The 24,328-nt window shown below is 44.2% G+C and overlaps 1 protein-coding gene across 1 annotated transcript in view; it reads right to left on the reverse strand.

Annotated features, from left to right (window-relative positions):
• zeb2b (zinc finger E-box binding homeobox 2b) overlaps window positions 1-24,328 on the reverse strand; it is a 381,554-nt gene that overhangs the window by 139,646 nt on the left and 217,580 nt on the right. Inside the window, exons 11-12 of the mRNA XM_034677852.1 lie at window positions 21,532-21,594; window positions 19,882-20,005 (exon numbers count right to left, since the gene is read on the reverse strand). The gene's annotated coding sequence lies outside the window, so the exon portion shown is untranslated. The remainder of the gene's footprint in view (window positions 1-19,881; window positions 20,006-21,531; window positions 21,595-24,328) is intronic.

The raw sequence follows: 24,328 nt of genomic DNA on the forward strand, positions 1-24,328 counted from the left end.
GGTAGATGTTCACCCCCGGCGAGCGAGTGAGCGTGAACACAATGAGGATGTGAGACAAAGCTCCCGGTAAAGTCCCCCTCTTCCTCTCCTGTCATATCCGCGCGCTCAGAGATAAGCCCTGCTCTCGCCTTTTTCCCATGATAGCACCGCGGGGACGAGGCGGCGGTGGCGGCGGCAGCGGGTGCAGCCGCGGCGGCCTTGGTCTGGTGATTACAGCCTCAATATGAGCTGACAGTGTCAGGAGAGAGGCTGAGATGAAGTAATGATTCTTGCTGAAAAGAATTAAAGCTGCAGCAGGCGCACACCTCACCGGCTCGACGTGATGAGAGCTAACGACGCTCATTTCAACGTGTCTGTCACCACAGAGAGAGATCATACTTGTGAGTTCCTCCAGAACAACACCTTCACTCTACTGCCGTGAGAAGAGGAAAAAAATGGCGTCTCTTCTTAATGCAATCATTTTCACATCAAGACAAAAAAACAGCAAAATATTTTCCTGTGAAAGCCGCTCGTATTTGTCAAATTCTCCACAGACTAATCTCGCGTTATTGCCCGATGAATATTCGTAGGGGTGACGGAGGGCGATGGAGGATGTAGTCTGGGGGTTTTTAATAAGGACACTTTATCTTGTGTCGACAAAAAAACAAAATGAAGACAGTTGTCGGGCTCTTTCTCCTCGCAGGTGATGGAGCATGATGGAGGCCGGTTTAGGTGAACAGATGGTGATGAGGCCTGTTGCTAAGCGGGAAGGCCTGAAGAATCTCCTTTCTAATTCCACTTTATTTGCTCTCTGCCGCAGGTTTTCACCTCGCTTTCCACGGGGAAGGGAAACACAAAGGATGGAGGAGGGAGAGGAGGAGGAGGGGGACCTGTGCTGGGTCAACAGAGAGGGATTGTGGGTAAAGCTGGTTCAGCTGGAGGAGATCACCTGGGTTTGAGGAGTGAAGCTGGTGGGCTAATACGATGGTGCAAATTTTAGGAGAGGAATATTTGATGGAAGATGCATTCAATAAGCATCCAGTGAAAAGTTATACAAAATAAACTGAACATATTCAAATAGAGCATCAACGAATATTTATTTTTCCTCGCTACAACGCAGACAAAACACCAACGTGAGCATGCCAGGCCAGTAGGTGGCGGTAATGAGCAATCAGTCATCAAATCAAACACCACAGAGGAACATTTAGCATGTGCATACTGAGCGTCACTTGTGAACAGTGTCTTTAAGCTGTGTATTTGGCTTTATGTATTTAAAAAGGATGCTGCAAGAGCTGCACATGCTCAGTGCATGCAAACACAATCTGATTGAATGCAGGCTCATGCATGTTCTATAAATGTTCGTGTCTGCAGATCTTTGTGCTCCAGTAGAAGTAATCTAAATGCAGTTTTCTAACATGAATCATTCTGCAGCCTTCCCTCGGTGACCTCAGCTGTTTTAAAAGTCACATATTCTCCCTTTAAGTCGAGTCTGAATGCCTGACACATGAGTCCCTGAGTTTAAAAGCGACAGTGATGCAGCATTTTTCAGAGGAACTGAACTCTTATCGTTCGACGCACAACACAAGACTTTCTCTGGGTCTCGGGCCACTTCAGAGGACGCTGGAAAAGCGTCTCCCCACAAGGTAAACAATCAGGCCTGAGAACAGACTCTTTCTCTGCTCCGTCTCCAACAATCACACCAACTCCAACCACAGAGGACCTCTCCCCCCTCCTCCTCCTCCTCCTCCTCCTACCTTCTCTCACTTCTTCTCTCTCTCCCTCTACAACACAGACCCCGACCCAAAACGAAAGAGAGGGAAAAATCGCCAGCTTTCAGCACACACTACGACCCTATCTCTCTGTATACAGGACCCTGTCGGCCCGTTTCCTCTGTCAAACACCCCCAGCCCTCCCTTTCTCTCTCTTTTTTTCTTTTTGTTTGCTTTACTGTAATCATTTCGCTGGCCCAGAAACGTGTGGGTGTGCTGGCAGCCGTACAAAAACGAGAGACAGAGAGAAAGAGAAGTTACATGGGAACTGAGTTAAGGTTGAATATTTATTAGAAGAAGCCATCTGGCGTCGCGATGTCTGTACAAAGAGGGCTTGCTCTCTTCTTGTAATAGTCCTCCTCCTTCTCCTTCCCTGACTTTATCTCTCTCTCTCTCTCTCTCTCTCTCTCTCTCTCTTTCCCATTTTCTTCCTTTCCCCCTGTGTCTCAGAGAAAATATTCAGCTCTAACCACATGCTCGCCGAGCCTTTCACATAATCACAGCGTTATACCATTTCAAAGAGTGGCTAATCAAAGGAAAGAGCGTGCAGATATTTTACCCTAAATGGTTTACTTTGCTGCTCGAAGGGGGGGCTAACGCCACGATTGTGACGTGCACGAATCACACACCTTATGTTTGCTTTGACAGAATGGAAGTTTCCTTCATCACATTTTGTTTTAACTTTGCAATCAGGGCGACGAGTCAAGAGCTCCTGAACGAGGACTCCAAACCTCACATGAGATAACGAGTTTTAAACTTTGTGAGGAGGAGAAAGTGAAGTGGAGGAAAGTTTAATCTCTTTTTGATTCTTGGAGATAAAACACGGATTTAAAAACGGATGTTTGGTGTTTCTTTTGTTGGTATATTTATTTTTAAAGCTACTAGACGCCACCGTAGACTTCCTACTGTGTATTTTGGAGCTAAAGCCAGAATGCTAAAACCTGCAGTTCCTAAAGTGTCCACTGGGGGCTGGTTAGGAGTTTGCATACATAGGGGCGTGGCTTGCAAGTTGCACCCAAATGCTGTCACTTAACAACGAAATTAGCTGCAGTTTTATGAAAGTTATGAATGTCTGATTTCTCTCCAACTTTCGTGCATGCCAGAGGAGATTCCCAACTGTGATATAAGAGATGCATTTTAACTTTTAAAGACACACGTCTTAAAGTTTTGAGGTTAGAGTAAAAAGAAGTGAAAGCAAAGCTTACAATCTTACTCTGCAGAGAGAGAAGTACATTAAAAGAAAATGTTTTGTCCATTAAAAGTCTGAAAGTCTGTTTATAACATCTGTATTCCCTTACACCCCTCACTCAGTGTGTGCATGTGTGTGTCTGACAGTATGTGCATGATAGATTGCATGTGTGTGTGTGTGTGTTTGCACGCCTAAACACATGCAAACAAGCGAGCGTCTCTCTGTGCACAGAGTGACTTCCTGCTCGGAGCCCAGAGGGAACATGAGGACGGTGCAGGGCGTATTTCACACAACAAATCCCCCGGGAATGTTTCGGAGTCCCCGCAGGAATGAAACGTCCTCTCAGGGAATTCTCTGTGGAAATACATCAGCGTGCAATGATACTCATTCCTCGGAAAACACAGCAGCTCTGTGCTGCTCTCTGGCTGAGCGTCAAGATGTTTGGCGACAAAATAGTAATACTCAGAAATCTGAAACACACAGGGGAGAGAGAGACGGGATCGCAGAGAGGCTTTAAACCCTCTTACTGGATGTAGTGTGCATGGAAACAGAATTTAAAGACGCTGAGAGTCAGATCTGTGACGTGAGAACTGCAAGAACTCATCAAGTGGTTAAATTTAACTTTAATAAGCTTTCACAAAGATAACTCTGGACTTTAAATCTACTCTTAAAGATGCAACACAGGATAAACAAACAGGATGATAGTCTGTGATAGCATCCAGGAGAGAGAGACCTGAAATCTAATCTTGAGACAACAAATTAAGATGTAAAAAACTAAGGATTCATTTTTAAAGAAGGTTACACATTTAGTTCTTTATTAATGAGCATTTTTGAGACATCCTGGCTCTTTGTGTCATTTTTAAGCTGCTCCAAACCTTTATGTACATTCCTGCATTTTGGTTTAAACATGGTGTCGTCTGCAAACGAATACAACATCTAAACTGATAGTTTCAGCCATGATATATATTTTTTTGTAGCTTCTTTAAGTGATTTCATTTCCTCGAAATTTGTAGAAGTTTGGCTTGATACTGTTCTTATAAAATCATCTTAAAAAAGTAGTCTCTAGTGTCAAGATCATGACCCTCCTGCCTGGGTGTTTCCTTCTTCTCAATCACATTAAATAAATAAAATAAATAAATCTATAAACACAGAGTCATCATGTGAAAGACAGGAGATTTAACTTTAAGAGAGAAGTAGTTTTATTTGAACTCAACAGGATGGTGTAAAGAAATAATCCCTCCGCCACATTTGACTTTGTCGCCCTCCTCGAGAATCCTTCATAATCAAATCTTAATTTAATTTCCGTTTGTCTTTGGGAAACATAATTACCGTCTCAGCAGTGATGACAAAGACTTTATAAACATAAGGGTGTGATTCATGTACCCCAGTCTTAAATATTACAGAGGCCTCAATAATAATACTTAAAGCTATCTCTTAAAGAAAGCGAAACGCGTTCATTGTGGTGTGTGAAGAATGTTTTTATCTGAATTCCACGACCAATAAATCGCTCGCATAATCAACACTAGTGTGTTATTAGCGCCTTCAAAGCATCAATAAAGTTTGATTCATGGATCCCGCAGCACTTTCCCCAAATTGCATCCATGACAGTTCAATACAGTGTTGAGAAAGAGATGGTTGCACCACCACAGACAAATGAGTCTTATCCCTAATTTGACTTAACGATTAATTCCTCCACTTGGAAAACACACACCGTCTTTATTGCCAAATTTGGCTCGGAGTGCGGCTTGATTCGCTCTGGTTGCTGTACACCCTGGATCTGGTCTTACAGGCTCATCTTAAAGGAAGTTAAAGCGGCGCTCTGCTTTAATGATAAAGACGCGAGGATGAGCTGAAACAGACGATTCAAAACGATTATCTGAGATGTGATATTCAGCAGAAGCAGCGTGTGTTTATATTCTCTTTCTCTGCTTTTACACACTCCTTCCTCTAAAGTCTGCAGAAAACAAACTCCCACTAAACTGTGTTAACTTTAAAATTAATTGAAAGTATTTTTCCACATTAGGAGAGCTATTACTGAGAGCAATATACTCGCATTAGAATGGAATAAACGAGTCGGGGATGTTTATGGGGTGTCTTCCAGTTTGCAGGTACACACCATGCATCCCAATTATGGCAGAATAAAGCAAAATGAAATTTCCATCTCCATTCAGGATTATGAATGTGCAATTTTACGAGAGAAAAAAGGTGCCAAAGAGGTAAGTACCTCGCCAGCGCCGTGAAAAATGGCGCCAATTAAAGCTTAACTTGCTTGTTTTCTCATAACATACATGTTTTCATAACTCTGAAATCAAATAATTGCTCCTCTTTATATCACACACAATAAAAGTGGAAATATGGCGGCTGGAGGATGCTCCTGAATATTTTAGTGGAAATTCTGAGAAAAGGGAGAAGCAGAAAATGTGGCAAAGCTCGATGGTTCCTTCAAGAAATCCGAGAGGGAAACGGCCTCGTTTATCTTCGCCGGCTTGAGGAGCGCACATGATTTCATTTTTGTGATTATATGCCAAAAGCAGCACACTGCTCCCTCACAGATTATACAGAAACTGTGTGTTTATTTCTGTTTGTTTTTCGCCCCGAGCTGTTTAACTTCTTCCTGCCGTCTCTCCGTCCGAGCCTGTGTCCAATCAGACGCCTCTCTCTCTTTTTTTAAAGCAACACCAGCTCAATTAAATTTAATTTATAGGTTATTGTAATTATCGCTGCACTGAAGTACAATCGCTGGTTTATTACTTCAGTAGCTGTTTATATTACTCCACCCCCAACAGCAACACACACAAACAAACAAACACACACACACACACACACACACTAGACTGATGTTAATCAATTTGGAGAACTGCCCGGATTGTTTAAGCTGTCATCACCACCCATCAGTCCACCGCACTCTCACAGGAATTTAAATATCTCCAGGGGGAGGCGTTCTTCCAATGCACACACACACACATGCATTGATACACACACACACATAGACACTCAGACGCTCTAGGATGATCACATCACGCAGGACTGAGAGAAACGCCCTCCACATGAAACTCAAGAAATCAGATCTTATTATTTCAGCAGGTTCAGAGACTCACCTGATGTTAAACCTGCAGAATGTGGATCTGCACCGTGTTACAAGCTACACAAAGATTTATCTTCATCACAACAACAACACACACTCTGGGGTTCACAGTTTGAAGATTATTTGACCGTTAGATGTTTTAAAATCCTTCACACTGTGGCTCTGATACTGCGACAGGTTTTGTTTTCCTCATTTCACCTCAGCTGCATCGTCTCCTCTCGTTTTCTGAATTCATTTAAAGTCATTGCATTCAGTTTGAGCATGCACAAGCTGATATTAGTTTAAAGGTCTTAAAGCCTGCAGAAATATGACCTCTGACCTCTTCACCTGGATGTCTAACATGTTGTCTTGAAGGTGCATGAGCTGTGCTTTTTATGCAGACTAAATTGTTGCCTTTTAAGCTTTTATTAAGCTTTAAGTTTGGAAGAACATGCATCAATAATATGCTTTATTTTTAATTATTGAAGAGGTGTACTTATTTATCTCTTTTATCCCACCATGTTTCATCTTTCAAACTGTCTCCATGCCTCTTCTGAAAATGATTGGGGACAGATTTGACTCGATTGGACCTCAAGATTAATTTTCAAACCTTAGTGTTGCATGGAGTAAATATGACTTTAACTATCTTTGCAGAGCGGTGTGTTGAAGGTATCCCTCTCATGCATGAACTTAATGAATGAATCCTGCACAGAGACGCTGATTTGACACTGACCACATTTAAAAGCTGCAGCTGCAACACGGACACTTCTTTAATCCCCACATTCTTCTCTTCCTCTAATCTTTATATTATAATTCCCATCCTTTTTCTTTCAAACTCCTCATGCAGTCACGTCAGAGTCCTTCAAACAGCCCCAACCTGTGCAGAAGGTGTGATACAAATCAACTTGATTGACTGGCTGACTGATGTTCCTGTGAGTTGAAGTTAATTGCAGCTACTTCTATGAAATTATCACATTTTTCTGGCATGAACAAGGTGCAGTCACACTCTGCACACACCTCAAGTGTCTCACTTTGCTCTGAGTGTGATCAGTCTGCAGGATGTATAATAAGGCTTTGGTAGTTTCCCAGTTTCCTGGTTAAATATGCTCGTGTCAACAGATTCATTAGAGAAGACATCACTTTATGGAATCACATAAATGGCTTAATTGTGCCATTTTATTACACTGAACTTGGAAAATTGCTCTCTCCGTATCACGGCGATGTCAGGCTAAAAAAAAAACTAGGTTGAGTTCATGTGTCTGTGGCTTTTTTTTTTCCGAAGGCCCGGAGGTTAAGTAACTCTAGCCTTCTACGTCTTCTTCCACTAAATTGAAGGCAGAGCTCAGAGGAGTGTGGATTAATTGCAAATAAAGAGGTTATTCTCCAAAGAAATAGGCCACAATTCCCTCTTCATCAGCTGAAAGAGGAAAAATAAGAGATGTCTGCAGAGTGTGACACACTGCAGGTCACAGGTGCTAACAGAAAGGTGCGACCTGAACTCATTTCCGGAGGCGTGAAGATTATTTTTAGGTCAAAAACGCTTCAAATGTCAAAAAAATAAGCGTTTGCATGAAGAAGAATCTGGATTCCAGCGAGCAGAGATCTGTGAGAGGAGCAGCAGCAACATGAGAGCGTGCTATCAAAGAAATCACCTCGTACTCCGTCAACTTAAGGAGATAAATTTGAGGTTTGACAAAGAAGGCATCAGAGGAACATCGCTCTAATGTGCAGCGGGCATCAGTGTCTTGTTTGTTTTAGGTGAAACCGAGAGCAGGGCCAAAATAATTGGGCACTCCTCGGCTTCCGCGGTCACGCAACGCACATCGCATTGTCCAGTGAATTTCTGAAATGGCTGTAAATGTCTGCGTGGTGACACATCGCGCGGCGGCGGCACGAACGCCTCACAAAGAAGCTGTTAGGAGGAAATGGGTCAAGATCAAAGTTGCTCGTCTCCTAAGTTGTGAAGGGGGATCAAAGAGACGAGGGGTGAAGAGGGAGCAAAATTGTTTCATTTTGCATTTAGGTTTTAAGGAGTTCAGCTGACATCTCTGTGTCCAGATACCCTGAACGCAACACGAGAGTGAGCTTCCAGATCAGCAAGTGAAAGCTCCAGCAGAAGTAAGTGGAAGTGGCAGGAGGAGAAACAAACACAAAAGCTGCAGAGAGCTAGGAGGGATTTGGTTTCACTGCATGAATTAGAGGCAGATTAGAAGCCAATTGGAACAAAGAAACTTCCCTTAAATGTAATCTTCAAGCAAACATCAGAGAAGTTTATTCTATTTAACGTTTCCTTTCCTCTCAGTCGGAGCGGTTAGAAAGAGCTCGTGATGCATTAAATTATCTAATAAAAACACATCGAGGAGGAGAACACGAGAGCAAACACAGGAGGACAAAAGACGGGGTTTAGGAGGCGTTAGTTACACCTCTGAGGGAGGGAGTCAGAAGGTATGAGAGTTAGAGAAATGTACGCACAGCGAGGAAGAACAAACGCTGTGTTCGCTACCATCATGCACACCTGAAACTCTCACTTTATTTCATTAACAGGAAGTTAAATCTGTCCTGCACTCATCCAAACCTGTGCTGCAGATTACAACATGTGTGAGTGTGACTGCTGCAGGGCGACCGAGCCGATGCTAACTTCAGCTCCTGCTGCAAAAAACACTCGACCAAGCAGCACCTCATGCCTGAACTTTATCTCCATTTGCTAAATCAACACAATACAAGATTCTAACTATGAGCTGTGCTTGTTTACATCCAGGTTGTAGAGCTTTAGAGCATCATGGCAGCAGCTGTTGAGCAGAGCTACAGCGCCGGCTAGTGGCGGGAGGCTGCACTACAGCTTCGACACACACTTTGATAAATCACAAACTTGTAATCCTCCTGATTTCTCTTTCCTTGTTGTTGTTAAATTTTAAAGTTTATGCAACTTTAAATCGTAAAGAACAACATAAGGTTAGCTTCTTAGATCCAGAGTTCAGATCCAGCGTGATGTCTGAGGATAATAAAGTAAAAAGTAGGATATTTATGGATCATGAATCGTGCATTATCTCCATATTTTCCACATCCACACTGTGAGCCGGTCTGTGTTTGCATCTGTGATGTTAGACCAGCAGTGTGGGGGTCAACAGAGTCTTTTGTCTGGCAGCACAAAGAGCCCTCAGTCGGTCTACTGTGCGACCTCTTCGTACGGCCGCGGGGAATATATGAGCTAATAATGAAATGTGCACAATAAAGACACAATCTATCATTAAAGCGAGCTTATCAGCAGAGCTTTTGTGTCTCAGTGCGACGCCGACGCTTCAGAAAAAATTGCTTTAATGACAAGATTTTGCCTCCCCAAATAAGAAACAAATAAAAGACAAAAATCTTTTTGAACCCCACAATGGGAGTGGGAGTGAGCCGTGTCACTTCTATCTCAGCTTTTGATGATCTTTGGCGCCACGCTTCTCTTTTCTTCTCCCTCTCTTTCAACTTGTTTGGTCTGCGATCCTACAGAAGTGTGCTGCAGTTAACACAAATTCGGCTCCAGCTGTAAATTATTCATTTCATCCGTGGCAGGGCCCTGTCCTCGCAGCCCTCTGAAATGTACGTCATTTGATCGCTGGCGTGGGCCCTCGTTCGCTCCGGCCGAGCCAGAGCGGAGATCCACCCTCCCCTAATTACCAACGTAATTGTTCAGGCATCTCCTCACCGCTGGAAAGGCTCTCACGCTGGAGCTGTGCAGCCAGAAATGAGTGCCATGTGGGGAGAGACTGTACCCGACCACAGCAGAGAATTTGAGGTGGCGCCTTGACGCCTGGAGCCCGCCGCCGTGCCCCAGGCTGCCAGAACGACCACGATTCAAGTGTTAGATTTTGTTAGATTTAAGAGTGCTCCGCTTCTAAGCCTCTCCTCCTCCCCTGCTCTCTGATCCTGGCACTGATTTATATCGAGGAAATGTTGATGACAACTTTCTGATGTATAACAGGATGAATAAATGCTGTGGGAACCAAATATTGTTTTGGACTTCTCTTGTGGAAGATTGTTTTTGTGTCTCAGCAGGGACATCGCTCTCCTTTCTTCTCGGCTCAGTTTGGCTTTCTAATCAAAATCAAATATTCGCATGCCGATTGACACGTTGGACGTGATTGAGCAATTTAACTGGGCTGACGTCATGGGGTGTCAGTCAGTAAAAAGTGCAGCGGGTCCCGCCTCACCCTCCTTTAAAGAGTTCCTAAACCATAAAAGAAGTTCATTAGCCGTTTAACGGTGGAGATGCTGGTTCAGAGGATTTTCCGCTCTGGAAAGTGTTACTTTTTCTGACACAGTTATGTTTTCTGGGGATTTCTTCTTGCAGCATAAATCCAGAAACAGACGCTGGCGGTGAAATCATAGATCTACCCCGCAGCTTCAAATAAGGTTAAATGACCCCTGGTTTCAATCCACTTCATCAATGTGTTTTTATTTGAAGGATAAATCCGCTGATTCGCTGCATTTCTCTGACTTTCAACAAGTTCAATGAGAAGAGAAAACCTCTGTGTGATGTTTACACTGACTGATGGAGGCACAGAGATTTAGTGATGATGCACCGGACTACATTTACTTCATAACCACGGAGACTGAAGTTAGTTTAGGTCAGATAAACCCTACAATGATCTCCCTGCGGCTCTAAATACTCTGAGTGTGGATTAATATGCAACAGAGAATAGGTAAATATCTACAGGTGATACATCTTCATTAAGGAACTAGTTTTCAACGTTGAGCCGGACAGATGAGACAGATTTAAACACCTTTTGGAAAGAGCTGCACGTCTGCACAAAAACTGCACGTTGCTGAATGCAATTAAAGTCCTTTTCCCCTAATTGTTGATTAATCCGCCGCAGGAAATAGTCCCCTACGTGTGCACAGCTTCCTAAGAACTACACTTTAAAAGGGGAAAGTTAAAGTATAGTGAGTTATGTTAGAATCATATCCATCCTTGTTTGGTACATTTTGTTCTAAGAGCCTGAGAACTACACATGGATTAATACGCAAGAGAAAATAGTCCATAGCAAGATTAAGGAGTATCATTCGACATAACCGCTCTGTTTTAAAGCTTTAAATCTGCAAAGGAAACAAGACACATGCTATATTTTTCTGAAGTACTCACAGTTATGCAGACATGCTGCAAGAAACCTTGATTTAGACTAATATATATTTATTTTTTCAGAAGATGCACATGTGTCTGTCATTGTGAAGTGATTCGGTGCAGATCCTGGTCGCTTTAAAGAGCTATAAGACCAAAATAAACCCAAATTGTACATGTTTCTAAATCTGCATTTGCTTAACTACAGTAATGCAACAAAAAAGGGATTTAAAAAAGCTTCATTTGGAGTCTGAAGTGTCTAAAGAGAGAACCGAGCACCTGCAGGAATGTTGCTCAGAGCAGAGAAGCCGGACATGACAGTCCAAACAATGGCACACAATCAAATCAGGTCGATGTAACCCTCGCGCAGGGAGGAGGACGTGGATGTCACCAGTTTCCTGAGAAACACTGAAGGGAGGCTGAGAGAAGTCAGCTGGGCTTCAAGAGCACGGAGACCGATCTGATAACACGGCTGAGAGACTCTGAAGAGAACGAGAGGATGAGTCTCTAGTTTCTCCGTCCTTCTCTCACCTGTCAGATCAGATTCTTCAAGCTTCTGTACGTCGGCTGCAGAAATCAACCTCAAGAAACAGCGGGTCAAAACGTCCATTCTTTCACCTCAGCTTATCTGCAGCGTATGCCAACACCCCCCCCTCCGTCTGTATCGTGATTTGGAGAAGACAAATTTTCATTTTCACTTAGGAAAAGATTTGTCTTAGGGGCAAAAAAGAAGCGGTGCCAAAACGAAGACGAGGGAGGAATCATGAGTTAGGAGGCACATATCTCTGGGCCGAGATCAGGAGCACACTAAATATAGGCCACATCCAGCTGAATTTATTGCGATATAATGAGAAAAGGATGTTCCTCTAAAGTGGATGTGAGGCGTTCATTTATTACCAGGAAGTTTAGCGGCCTTGCACTTTTTTTCTCATGTGAAAGTTGGAGAAAAAGACGTCCTTTTCTTCCTCAACCCGCCCTGAAGGTTTCAGAGGTGTCAGATTTCAATCTAGCGATGAAAAGAGGAAGAAAAGAAGTTGTTAGGAGGTAAATTTCAGCTGTTTTCTAACATGCATGCTCCATCAGACGGAGACGTTTTGGTGCACATGAAAGGAAAAGCCAATCGTGGGACACATAAAGGCGCGGGTGACATCTCTGACAGGAGGCATCACATGTTATCCATCCACTCCTCTCCTGCTGGTGTCATTAGGCGACAAGATTTCCCAAACATGTCTGGAATTATTTCACACCGCATCTTTTGCATCTGTATCCCCTCCCTTCGTCTTCACGGTGTGGCGTGCAACATTAACCATTAACATGTCACTTTGTGGATGAGGCCCCCGTCTCCGAGCGGAGGGGAGTGAATAACCTTTAAGGACCAGGCGATGACTCCAGTAATGAAATCTGCTTCCTTATCGAGGCTGTCAGCGCTGTCAACAGATTTTACAATCTGCTTCTCAAAGGAAGGAGGTGGGAGGAAAAAAAGTGTCCTTCAGAAACGCAGAGGTGTAAGGTGGATCCCACACCTCGACACCGGGTTAATTCAATTTGGACATATTCAAGCAGAAAATGAAATGATTAGCAGGTCGGTGCGTCAACGGAGGAGGCAGCGTTGCAACGTTTCGTCGCAAATTGGGAACGAGACGTGTCAAAACAGACTCAGCTGATGGAAACGATGTGACACTTAGGTCTGCTGTGAGAGCGGGGACGGGCTGGAGCTCAGGAGTGGCTGTGATTAAAAGAGACTGAAAGTTAAAGCTTCTCTTTCATTTCTAAATCATCTACTCTGCAAAATACAAAAGTGATATCATTAAAAACAAACAGACACACGGTGCAACAAGTCTGCACACATCACAACGATGAAACAGAGTCTAATCAAATGATTGAATCAGGTCGACTCGACTTTTTAAGTCAGGACTGACTCATAGCAGATTAGTTCCACCTCTTTCTCTCCTCTCCAAACGTTCTACCTTTTCCTGCATCCAAAGTAAAATAGTCGACGCAGCTTTAACTGGAAACAAAAACCCTCAACACTTTGTGAACTCTCTCCTCCAGATTCTGGCACCAGCTGCAGAAATGTTTGGGAGAGATTAGACCTGTGTTAAAGTTTAAACTGAACTCTCTCTCTCTCTCTCTCTCTCTCTCTCTCTCTCTCTCTCTCTCTCTCTCTCTCTCTCTCTCTCTCTCTTCAGGACAGAGCGCTCACTCTGCGCTCTGTTGTGAAGCGATCACAAACTTCTGTGTGGTCCACGTTCAGATGAAACAACCCCTCCTGAAAAATCGAGTGCACGCAGCCAAGATCCATTTTCATTTCAGCACCATTTACACCCCCCCTACCTCCCCTCCCTCCCTCTCGACGTGCTGCCCCCACAGAGAGCGGCTCAGAGCGTAGACGCGGCGTCCTCGCTCACTTGAAGGCCCCGCTCTTCAGAGGAGCACGTTCAGGAGGAGTGTGCCGGGGAAATATTTGCTTTGAATCATCAGAGGACATGATTTCATTTAAAGAGCTCTTTGATGGAGGGCCGCACTCCTTCCTCGCCTGTGATGTGGCTCAGCTGAGAGCCAAATCATTCACAGCACTGAACCAGTGATACCGGTGCTTTTGTGTGTCACTAAGTGTGTGTGTGTGTGTGTGTGTGTGTGTGGGGACAGGGTGGTTAGCGTGTGAGGGAGACAGAGATGTAAATGTCTGTGAGAATGTGTGTGTGCCTTCGCTTTGATCTGTCTTTTGTTTGCATGTGTGCAGACTCCACACACACACACACACACGTAGAGGACATGCATTTATTCTTAGACTTGAACTTCTGGTTGCACTAACCCAAATCTACAAAATCTATCATGCTGCCTTTTGTTTCATACCCGCCTGCTGACACTGCATCCACCAATCAGCTTGCTCGATGCACTGGTCTACATGACACTGCTACAATTAAAAAGATGTGTGCTTCTCTGCAAGCTGCTAGTTGATTTATACAAATGCATGAACCTTGTTGCAGACTGGGCCCTCTGTGTTAGCGTGCACCGCCGTCAAATAAAGGTTCTGTAATTATTTCATCCCTAAGCTTACAGTTTGTGTAGCTGACAGGTGATTGGCTGCACAGACGACAGTAAACTGTACTCAAACAGGTAAAGAGAGAGCAGAATAAGACGTAACGGATGTTTGAAAGGTGCCATGAAATCGTCTTTGTGCTGGGCTCCAAAGCTAAAGTAGATTTGTAAGGATTCTAAAGGATTTGATCCTGTATTCAGATTCAGAAAATCAGATCAAACTGTAACCCTCCCTGTCTGTTCTATAATTGCATTTTCAGGCTTACGCACCTGTACCAGTCGCTTTTATTTCCCTGAGCCAGACGTTTTCCTGCCATGTTCTCCACACGCTTTCATGTGTCTGTGTGAGGGTTGTGTGTGTGTTTGTCTCTGGTGCCTTTTCGATGGATTTGTTGCACACCCCGGCTGTTAGCGGAGTCGACAGCTCCACTGATCTCCCATCAAACCGAGCGGCGCTGCAGGTACGGCGTGTAAAGGCTTTTTGCTTTGAGACTACCTGTCATCACACATCAGGAGATTACGGCGCTTTGCTCTCTCTCTCCGTCTCTCTCTCTCTCTCTCTGCTGCTACTACACCATCTGTAAAACGTTACATCAATGAGGTACATATCTCGACACGGAGCCACAGATAATCTTTGGCATTTCAAACACAGAGGCACGATCGCGTCATCGAGCGGCAGGCCCCTCCGCTGAGTCGGCCGCCGTGCACTCGAGCGCTCGGATAATGCCAGATGCCGGTGCCATATGGGAAGCTAAATTTATCATCTGTCTTTTAAGAGTAGCGGCGTCTTCGTCTTTCAATTTCAGAACGTTCTGTCACACCATCAATTCAGGCCCCTGACACGCGAGAAGATAAAGGTGGTGATTATGTTTATCGGATTTCAAATTAAAAGAGGAACAACATGCTGTGATTGTGAGCGATCGGGGAGATGTGTCTCTTTACTTTCAATACGCCATCAAAACTGTTTAACCCTTTGAACTCTGTGCAACAAAGCATGCATTGTGCTTTTACTTATCCTTAGGAGCTGTGCAACCTCACCTTAAAGGTTCTGTGAGTCAATAAAGCCTTATACTTCACAAAAATACAGATACATAAGCTGCAGTTTTTTATCTCCTGCATAAAAGATAACCTGATGATGTCAGTGAACGTTCAACACGATGAGACAGAAGAAGAAAGCGTCCTGCTGCAGAGAGAATGACGTCTCTAGTTATCACAGTTTTTATTTGAGAAGGACTTAAACAGGATCATGTAAAAAAGAAAGGATCCCCCTCAGGAGGCTTCTCTTTTTTATCTTAAAGGGTTAATGTGAATTAAATTTAACGGCCGATCAGAAAACCTCAACATTTTTTAGAAATATTTAAAGAGAATTCAGCAGAACACATTATTTCTCTTTAATCCCTGCAGAGTATTTCCAGCGTCTATGACTGAAGGCGAAACAGGGAGTATGAAGCCATTATTGTAACCAGCGTGTTAATATATTTAGACCCAGAATGGAATAAAACCTAAATGATCATTCCTACAATAATCCTCAGTGACCCGTGAGAGCAGCGCATCTTTCCCCCCTGGGCGAGTCTTAATGCGCTCTGGTGTCTCTTTGCTCGGTGCACCGAGGTGACGTCTCAAACTACATAAATCTGATTTAGAGGGTTTGCACACTGAATAAGCAAATACATGAGCACAGCATCACCTCGCATCAGGGGCGAGGAGGATGAGGAGGAAGGTGGTTCCTACCAGAAACAATCAAGGAAAGTGGCCGTGGAGAAAAAACACAACTGCTTTACAGATGTGCGGAAAAAACAAACAACAACAACAACAGGGGAATCTGGAGGTTTGGATCAGATAAAGACGATGTTTCAACAGATTTATAGATATCTAGATTAAAGCACACCGGCTCCTGCCTTTGGGAACCTTATATAAGTGCATCCATTTACCTAATGGGAATATAATAACTCAGAATATGATGACTTCTGGTTGGAATATCTGTGCTTTAAGACATCAGGACAATACAATCTATAAACAAATCATCAATCTATAGAGTTAAAAATTAAAAGAGCAGGAAAAACTCAAAATGTGTGCAAACTCCCTGAAAACTGTCATTTAAAGCAGCTCCAGTTGATAAAGAGCCAAAGACAGCGCTGTGCATTGTGTTCCTCTGGATGTTGAAGCAGCACTTGAACCTGACACTCCAACACATCATCACAGCCTTGATTTCAGCGGTTAGAAGCAGTTATGTGACCACAAGAAGATCCAGATCACTTCACAAATCCACCGACATGCAGACACGAGTCTAAATGATGACGCTGATGACTTTCTACAACCTCTCTCTGCTGCTTTCGCTCGTTGCCGGCGGTATTGATGTTATTGCTCGAATGCGGCTGCATCCCGTTACACTCCTCCTGCTCTTTTAATCAGCTTGTCCACTTACTGCACGCGCTCAGCTTTGTTGGGAATATCTGGTTGCCATGTATGTGTTTTAACTGGATTTCATCCTTATGGGATGACGCAGATTTGAACTAAATCAAACACGACTAGGTGCCAAGAACAGGAGCGAGTTAGGGAACAGGGAGAACATGTAAAAAGGCCAGACGGGTTTTTATTCGGAGACGGTGACCGGGTCGGACAATTGGTGCTATAGTTGGAGAAGTGAGCGAATGTGAAATGAGATTATTTTGCATAATGGCAGCGGTGGTGGAAGAGGCTGAAAGTTGCAGAGACAGGCTTGTGACTGGAAGGTCACAGCGATTTGAAATGAAATGCCTGCCGAGGAAAATGACAAAGTGCTCCTGTTTCACCAAACTTTGCTGTCATTGTGCCCTGCAGCAAGGCAGCGTGCACGACTGGAGCTGCACAAAGGTCGAGGTGAACGGGTCACGGGTAGAAATATGTAAACATGGTATGAATATGAAGCCGGGTGTTGCTGGAAAAGTGTCTTTATTCTCTGAGCCGCTTTAAAAGACGTGTAAAAAGAGGAGCAAGTCGCTGTCTGCTGCACCCTGTCGAGGATCACGTCTCACTAAACTACTCAAGGTACAAGAGAGAGGATGCACATGATTCCTGAAGACATGCATGTTAAAGATTATTCATTATAAAAACATGCATAACACACTGAGAACTACATTTGCTTGAAAAAAGCAACAACGGCCTTCATGGATGATCACGCCCAAGGTCTGAAAACAGATTTGCAAAGCCGGGCTTCCCCCTGCAGAGATAGTCTCATCAGCAACTTTTAAAATGTGTTTGTGACTCACTGAAGGAAGAATAGATGAAGACAGAGAACTAAAAGTGAAAGTCTAAATCACAATCTGTGTGTTTGCATTTCTTTGAGGGGTTGTCATCGGGGCATTTCCACATGGTGCATGTGTGGGACTGAATTCAGGACCATGTGAGCACCGCTGATAAGGTCTACCGGCTCTGCATGAACACAAACATGAACAATCACAGTCTGCAAAGAAACTGTATCTTATGCATTCATTTAACTGTATCTAATAACAGTTAAAGAACATTCAAACTACATCATACGGTCATACTTTTAGAAACTATCAGGGTTTATGAGACAGATAAATCAAGAAACCTGGTCCTACATCTGTAAGCTCATATATAATTAAATATCTTCGTACAGAGGGGGAGAAAGGGCTGATGGGTAATGTAGTATTTTAAATCAGCACGTCACATTCTTCCTTTGTTAAACATGAAGTTTATGAGACTCTCTGACAGGTTTAAAAGGACGACTATCTCAAAATATAACAACCAGAATATGTTCAGACTTAAATCACGAGCCGGAGCGATTCCTGGCCGAGGTTTCAGCGTTTGAACAGCGGGCCAAAGAGCAGCAGAGCCGAGCAGACGGGCTTGTTTCTGTACTTGATTCAGTGTTGGTTTTGCTTTAACATTGGCTCTATTTTTAGCCTGACATCTGAAGTATCCATGGAGTCTAAATGTGGGAAAAGCCTGTCCTCCTTCCTCCCTGGGTGTCTGATGTTTCCCAGCAAGCCCTGCTGCAGCGCTCTGTGTGTGTTAGTGTGTGTGTGTGTAAGAGAGAGTGAATCAGTGTGTGTCTGTAAGTGAGAAAGTCTGGGTGTGTCGGTGTGTGTGTGAGCACACATGTGCCTGTTTGACTGTGTGGGAGAGTTCTACATGTGGGTGTGAGAACGTGTGTGTGTGTATCAGAGTAGAGGTGTGTGTGTGTGCGACAGAGTGTGTGTTTAACAGTGCACGGGGAGCAGAGGACTGTGGGAGGACTTCCTCTGTGGATCCTCTCTGTTTTCTTTTCAAAGAATGACATTCCGAAGCTGTTTCACTTTTCAGGCAGGAAGTGGAAACCGGCCAAAAATGATTAAAACCAGGAACGGCAACAAAACAGCTCGAGCAGCGCCACAGAGTTTGGAGTGCTGACACAAAGTCAAACAGTCCTGATATAAGGTTTAATAAATCTGAATATGTGCTGGAGCGGCACACACAGGCCTGGGAAAGGAGCAGAGAGCGGGATACTCTTTCTCTTCTTCAACATTCGTCTTCTTCATATGATCGTTGGTCACAGGAATCATCCTCTTATCTCTTCTTTCCCTTCTCATAACACACACCTCGCCTCCTTTCAGCTCTTATTATCATGAAATACTTCAGGTGATAACCAGGTATCCCTCCCTCACAGCTTAAAATAGTCCCCCACGTTCCCAACCTTACTTTGGTTTCATATTTCGTGTAATATTTACGCCCGTTGGGTCCCTAAACTGCCAGAATTATCAGCATATTAACTTTTATTACCGTCCCTCCAGCCAAACACAACGTTGACATTGGAAGTCTTCACGAAACCTCACTTCAGTGCGTTGACTGCCACAGTTTTCGTGTGATATATGAATCACTGAAACATCAGCTACAGTATGGTTAGCGTGGACGGCTTCCCAGAAAGGCGGACCGGGCAAACACCAAGAGGCCCAGACGGGGTCAGCACAGTCCAGTGTCTTGCAGGTTTATTCTGGCCTCTGGGATAATCCACCTTGTACCAAAAACTGAGCAACAGGGATTTGTTATATTCAAACTCTGATCTGATCTGTTCCAGCATTACATTTTCAGCCCACCTCTGTGTCATTAAAACATATTTACGGGTGTTCTGAACGATCATGTTTGAGCGAGAAACCAGAGTCAGAGCTCAAAGCCGTAATCGCGCCCCTCAAGAAGTCGTTCCCCGCTCCACCTCGCTCCCAGCTCACCCACGTCGGTGTCAGTTTTACGAGGCTACGCAGGATCAACAGTGAAGAGATATACAGCGGTTTATTTTTAGACAAAACACAAGTCAGCCACCTCCTCTCTCTCTCTCTCTCTCTCTCTCTCTCTCTCTCTCTCTCTCTCTCTCTCTGCAAAGTATTTTTCCTTAAAAAATGCATGAACAGCGGTGGGGATTCAAAATGTGGCTCTCATGCATTGTTAACGAGGCTCCATAACCCTTCTCATGACTCCAGGTCGGAGTAAGTGCAACCTATCCTTGTTTTCAAAACTCACACTGAACACTGTCTCGTAGCGGTGAATTATTGACCAGCGCACAGATGTTGCCTGATGATGACTTTACTGTATGTGTGTGTCTTTCCAATGACTCAGGAGTACAACTCTTGAGTGTTTACTGACCTGAACACTGACACTAGACCTGGTTTTCACCTGCATGCATGGAGTGTTGTTCTTGTTGGTGCAATCACAGAGTAAGAGGAGGTCTGAAAGAAGAAGATCAGATAAAAGCACTGACCTGATTTGAAGGAGGTGTGAGGAGCAGAGAGCGAGGGAAGACGTGCAGGACATGGTTCAGGCCGGGAGTCCAACCGGCGGCTGCTGCAGTCTCTGTACATGGGGCGCACGCTCAACGGCGCCATCTGCAAAGTAAAAAAGCACAGTATATAGGGTCAGTCATATTGTATTGTATATAATAGAGATCTTGTTCATAAAGGAGGAAACGTGGATCATGGCGTCATAAACATCTGAAAACATGTTTATCCTCCATGTTTCTTAAAAAGCTCTAACATCCGGGCCCTCATAGTTTGAAACCACCTCCAGTTTTTAAAGCATGACCCCAGACTCTAGTCCTCTTTAAAGAACTTTGAGGACAGGAGCGAGTGATCTCTGTAGTACGTCAGGTTCTCGCCGTGTGGGAGTACGAACAGGCAGGGATCTGGATAACTCCTGCGGTGAGTGATTGGAGTTGAGCAGAAGCCTGATTCTCAGTAAGCTGAGGTGATTTATCTGCCTCTCCCTCTCCAGACCTCTCTCCTCTCCCTTCTTCTTCTTCTTCTTCTTCTCCAGAATGGAGAGAGGAGGGGGGCATGGGGAGGGGGGGCGCGCTGAGCGAGGTAGTTATGATGAACCGTCACTCAGACCCTGACAGCGGCTTTCTCAGCCACTCGTTCTTGGAGGAGTCCGATTGATAACACGACTCCGTCACTGTCACGGCGTCACGGGGCCCCGTTTAAATGCACTCCCGGCACTGTCGGATAAATCACATCAAACATCACTAACAGATCCCCCCCTTCCCTCCTTTGTCGGTAATTGCGGTATTCCTGTCCTCCCGTAGATGTTCAATCCCTCGATCCCTCAACCAATTGGCTCTGACAAGGGGGAAAGCAGTTCCTGTCAAAACTGTTAAAGGGGAGGATGATATTTAAGAGGTGTACTGGATAACAGATATCCATCACCTCTCTGCGAGCCCACATCATTTCTGCAAGATTGCTTGATCAAGATGTCTTTCCTGTACTTCTTCCCCGGCTGAAAGTAAAGTTATTACTCCAACACGAGGACTCCATGCTTCTTCACAGAGAGGGAAAGTGACAGGTAGAGAGCAGGGAAGTGATACGCCCGAGGAGCATGAATAAGTCAGGGGGAGGGGGGTATTAAATATTCATCCTACCGATATCGCTCTTTGTCACATCCTCTTTAACAACAATGAGTACGGGCAGAGGAGGAGGAGGAGGTGGGTCCTTAAACTGGCGCTGGCTAGACATGTCATCCGGCATCAAGTCAGGAGCGGGTATTTAACCTGAGGCGGCGAGGATCTGCAGCTAACTCGCACCGTTTGTTTTAACCTGCGTGCAGAAGGGTGGGGTCTGGCTGCCTGGCTGCCTGGCTGCCTGGCAGGGGAGAGGAGTGAGAGCGAGAGAGGAGGCTGTCTGCAGCCTGTCACATCCACTAAAGACCGCAGCACATGATTTCATGATTAGCACACCTTCCACAGTGTGAGGACTAATCTGCAGGAGAGGGAGAGGCTGGAGTCTGGAGTCTGTCAGGCCCTGGGAGGTATGAAGGCACAACTTTTACAGAGCTGTCTCTTCTGGTCTCTGTAAGGTGGAGGTGTCGTGTGTTCGTGGATCATTAGATAAACAACATGCAGAAAATAACAGACCTTTACCTTTTTGACTCCTTCTTCTTCTTCTTCCTTTGATTCACGGCTCTGAAGTGACGCTCCATGCTTCTGCAAATAAGAGCACAAAATCCATATTTAAGTTGCATGAAGAAGAACTCACACACGGAGAAGTCTTGAGACAGAACTGGGTCAAAGTTTAGAGACGTTTTTGGGCAGCTTCACCCCGACAGATGGAGCATAGTTTGGGCTCCATGGAAACCTCACGCTCACATGGTGGTACGTATGTGGCGCTCAGTGTTGATGTTGACCTGTCATGTCTCCTCAAATTATTCACCAGAGTCAAAGAAAGTTTCAAATCTCAAGTGTTCGACTGCTGCTTTCTCAAACGTGTGGTATCTTCACCTCCTCTTACTAACAGCAGCTTCATCCAGAATCTGATGAAGGTATCAAACACCTCAAAGAGGTTTTTGACAATGTGGAGCACCAGCTGCATCTGAGGAGTAATGTGAACGCTGTCATCAGAGTGTGTTTCTGTAGCAGTGAGTAATCTCGGCCTGAGTGGACATCTGAGATGAAGACAACACTCGAGCAGCCAAATGGGCACCTCATAGGTGCTGAATCATGGCTCCAGAGCGACAAATACAAATGCACATCTCTCAGCTTCAACAAATAGCTCACGGCTACATTAACCAGACGCACTCAGTCACCAAATGTGTCAGAGAAAAGGAGAAGGAGGTAGGATAAATCCAGCGGGAAGTGCCGGCCTGCCAAGACACGGGAAGGCTTCTCCTCGCCGGGCGACAGTTCCCATCCACAAGAGCCAAACTTCACAATATTACAAAGTAAATCAAAGAGTCAACACGAGAGGGACAGGACGGACTCCTAACGCGCTCAGTAAATCCTGAAATCAAAACTCAGCATCCTTTGGGTTCTAAATGCACCGCTGTCATAAAAGCATTTCCATCGACGAATGAGTCGGCGGGAAAGGTCAATAGTTAATTGAATAATCTATCACCTTGGGATGGACAGAGTGAACCGCACTATGCAATCAATGACAGGCGGATTAAAAGGTCAGCCACAGACTTCCATGATAAGTCACCTGGTTAATGTTTTCTTTGGTTAGACACAGCTCCGGGGCCGGATCGGAGACGGGAGCAGGACACTCCAAGAAACACCGGACGAAGAGCAGGTACAGGAGATGAGGAGGAGGATGTGTGAGCAGACACTGCAGAAAAACTCTGATGTCTGAGATGCAGAAGTTTGATTTTTAGATGACTTGTGGGACAAACGAGTAAATCTGAGACATCACCTTCGACTCTGAGAAGAAGGTTTTCCAGTTTCAGGCTTTTATAAACTTCAAGACTGATCCAAACCAAATAATGAACACTAGAGAAAGTCATGCAAGTTGCAGCTCTTGTTCTCTGAATATGCAAAAACACTCTCTTGTTGATTTTGTTTGTCTAATCTTTAACTCACTGAAATAAAAGCTTTTGATTCAAGCATTAAAACATTCTGACTGATGATGTGATGAAAACACAAATCTGACTTTAAATCTTCCCTGAAATCTCTTGCATCTTTAAACACAAGCTCAATAAGCTTCAAACTAACACAATCTTGCAGGTCGAATGAAGTAAAAAGCAGGATAAATGTTGCATGTCTCGTCGTTCTGCAGGTTACATGAAATGCACACACTTAAGTCCTCCAGTTCTTCCAACAACAGAAGAATGAAACATCACAAAGTGTGTTTTCCTCTGCAGCCGAGCATTACCGATGCAACAGGAATTCTCATTTAGAGTAATGGCGTTGCATTTGCAGCAATATCATTGTGTCACTGTGACCACCCTATCAATTATAAATGAGGAGCATTTCCTTATAATGCCAATTTATTCCCATTCGTGTGAGCACTTTTGCAGGAAGGTACGGCGGCCCGCTTTGAAACAAAGGAAGGATTGCGATGTTAACAGATGCTTCCGTGCAAAAAAACCCACAATAATTATGCAAATCTGAGACGGAATAATTACGGACGTGTTCATTATTTATAGGTTTGGTTTGGCTTTGTGCTATCATAAACTAACTCTGTGCAATACTGGCTTTCTCCTTTAATTGTGTGTACATAGAATTATGTCATTTATTTCAACCACTGCTAACGCAATTTCATTATGACCATGGGGGAGAGGGATGGTGATTGCCAATTTGGTTCAGGGAGAAACTTCATATTTTCTTTACTTTCATATGCAGGCGTTTGTTTTTTCCTTCCCACCCGGCTAAATGTTTACTTTGCCGGGAATATTACATTATAAAATCCATATAAATGAGGAAAATTACTTCTGGAAGTGATGTAATGACGGCCCCTACAGAGGAGAATCTCATCCAAGGAATCGTACGGCACAAAGCGGCCATTTTTAATTGGACTTGGTGATGCAGAGGATCATTGTCCAGTGATTACAAACAAAGAGGTTTGTGCAGAAGGAAGGAAGTCAAACTGAGGCTTTTAAGAGTTTAGTGCATGTTCAAGATGTTTTGCATTTTGACTTTAGGACTACTAAGTCACACACCTCATGCAAAACAACCCAGCGGTGTTCTTTAAGGTGTTATTTTAAAGTAGACTGTTTCTAGAAGTGTTGTTTATGGAAGCCATGGACGCCAAACTTCTCCTCAAGTTCATCATCAGACTCAAACTTTTCATCCTCCTTAAAATAATCCAGTTAAAGTTGATCATGACGATGTTTTCAGAGACTCAGTGTTTAATTTGAGAGTCTCTCCATGAAGTGCAAACAGTATCCCCTGAACACAAAGCGTCCCCCGCTGAATCCTGGGAGAAGACTCGGGCTCTCGTCACACT

This window comes from Notolabrus celidotus, chromosome 24, assembly GCF_009762535.1.
Source record: "Notolabrus celidotus isolate fNotCel1 chromosome 24, fNotCel1.pri, whole genome shotgun sequence".
Classification (NCBI taxonomy): domain Eukaryota; kingdom Metazoa; phylum Chordata; class Actinopteri; order Labriformes; family Labridae; genus Notolabrus; species Notolabrus celidotus.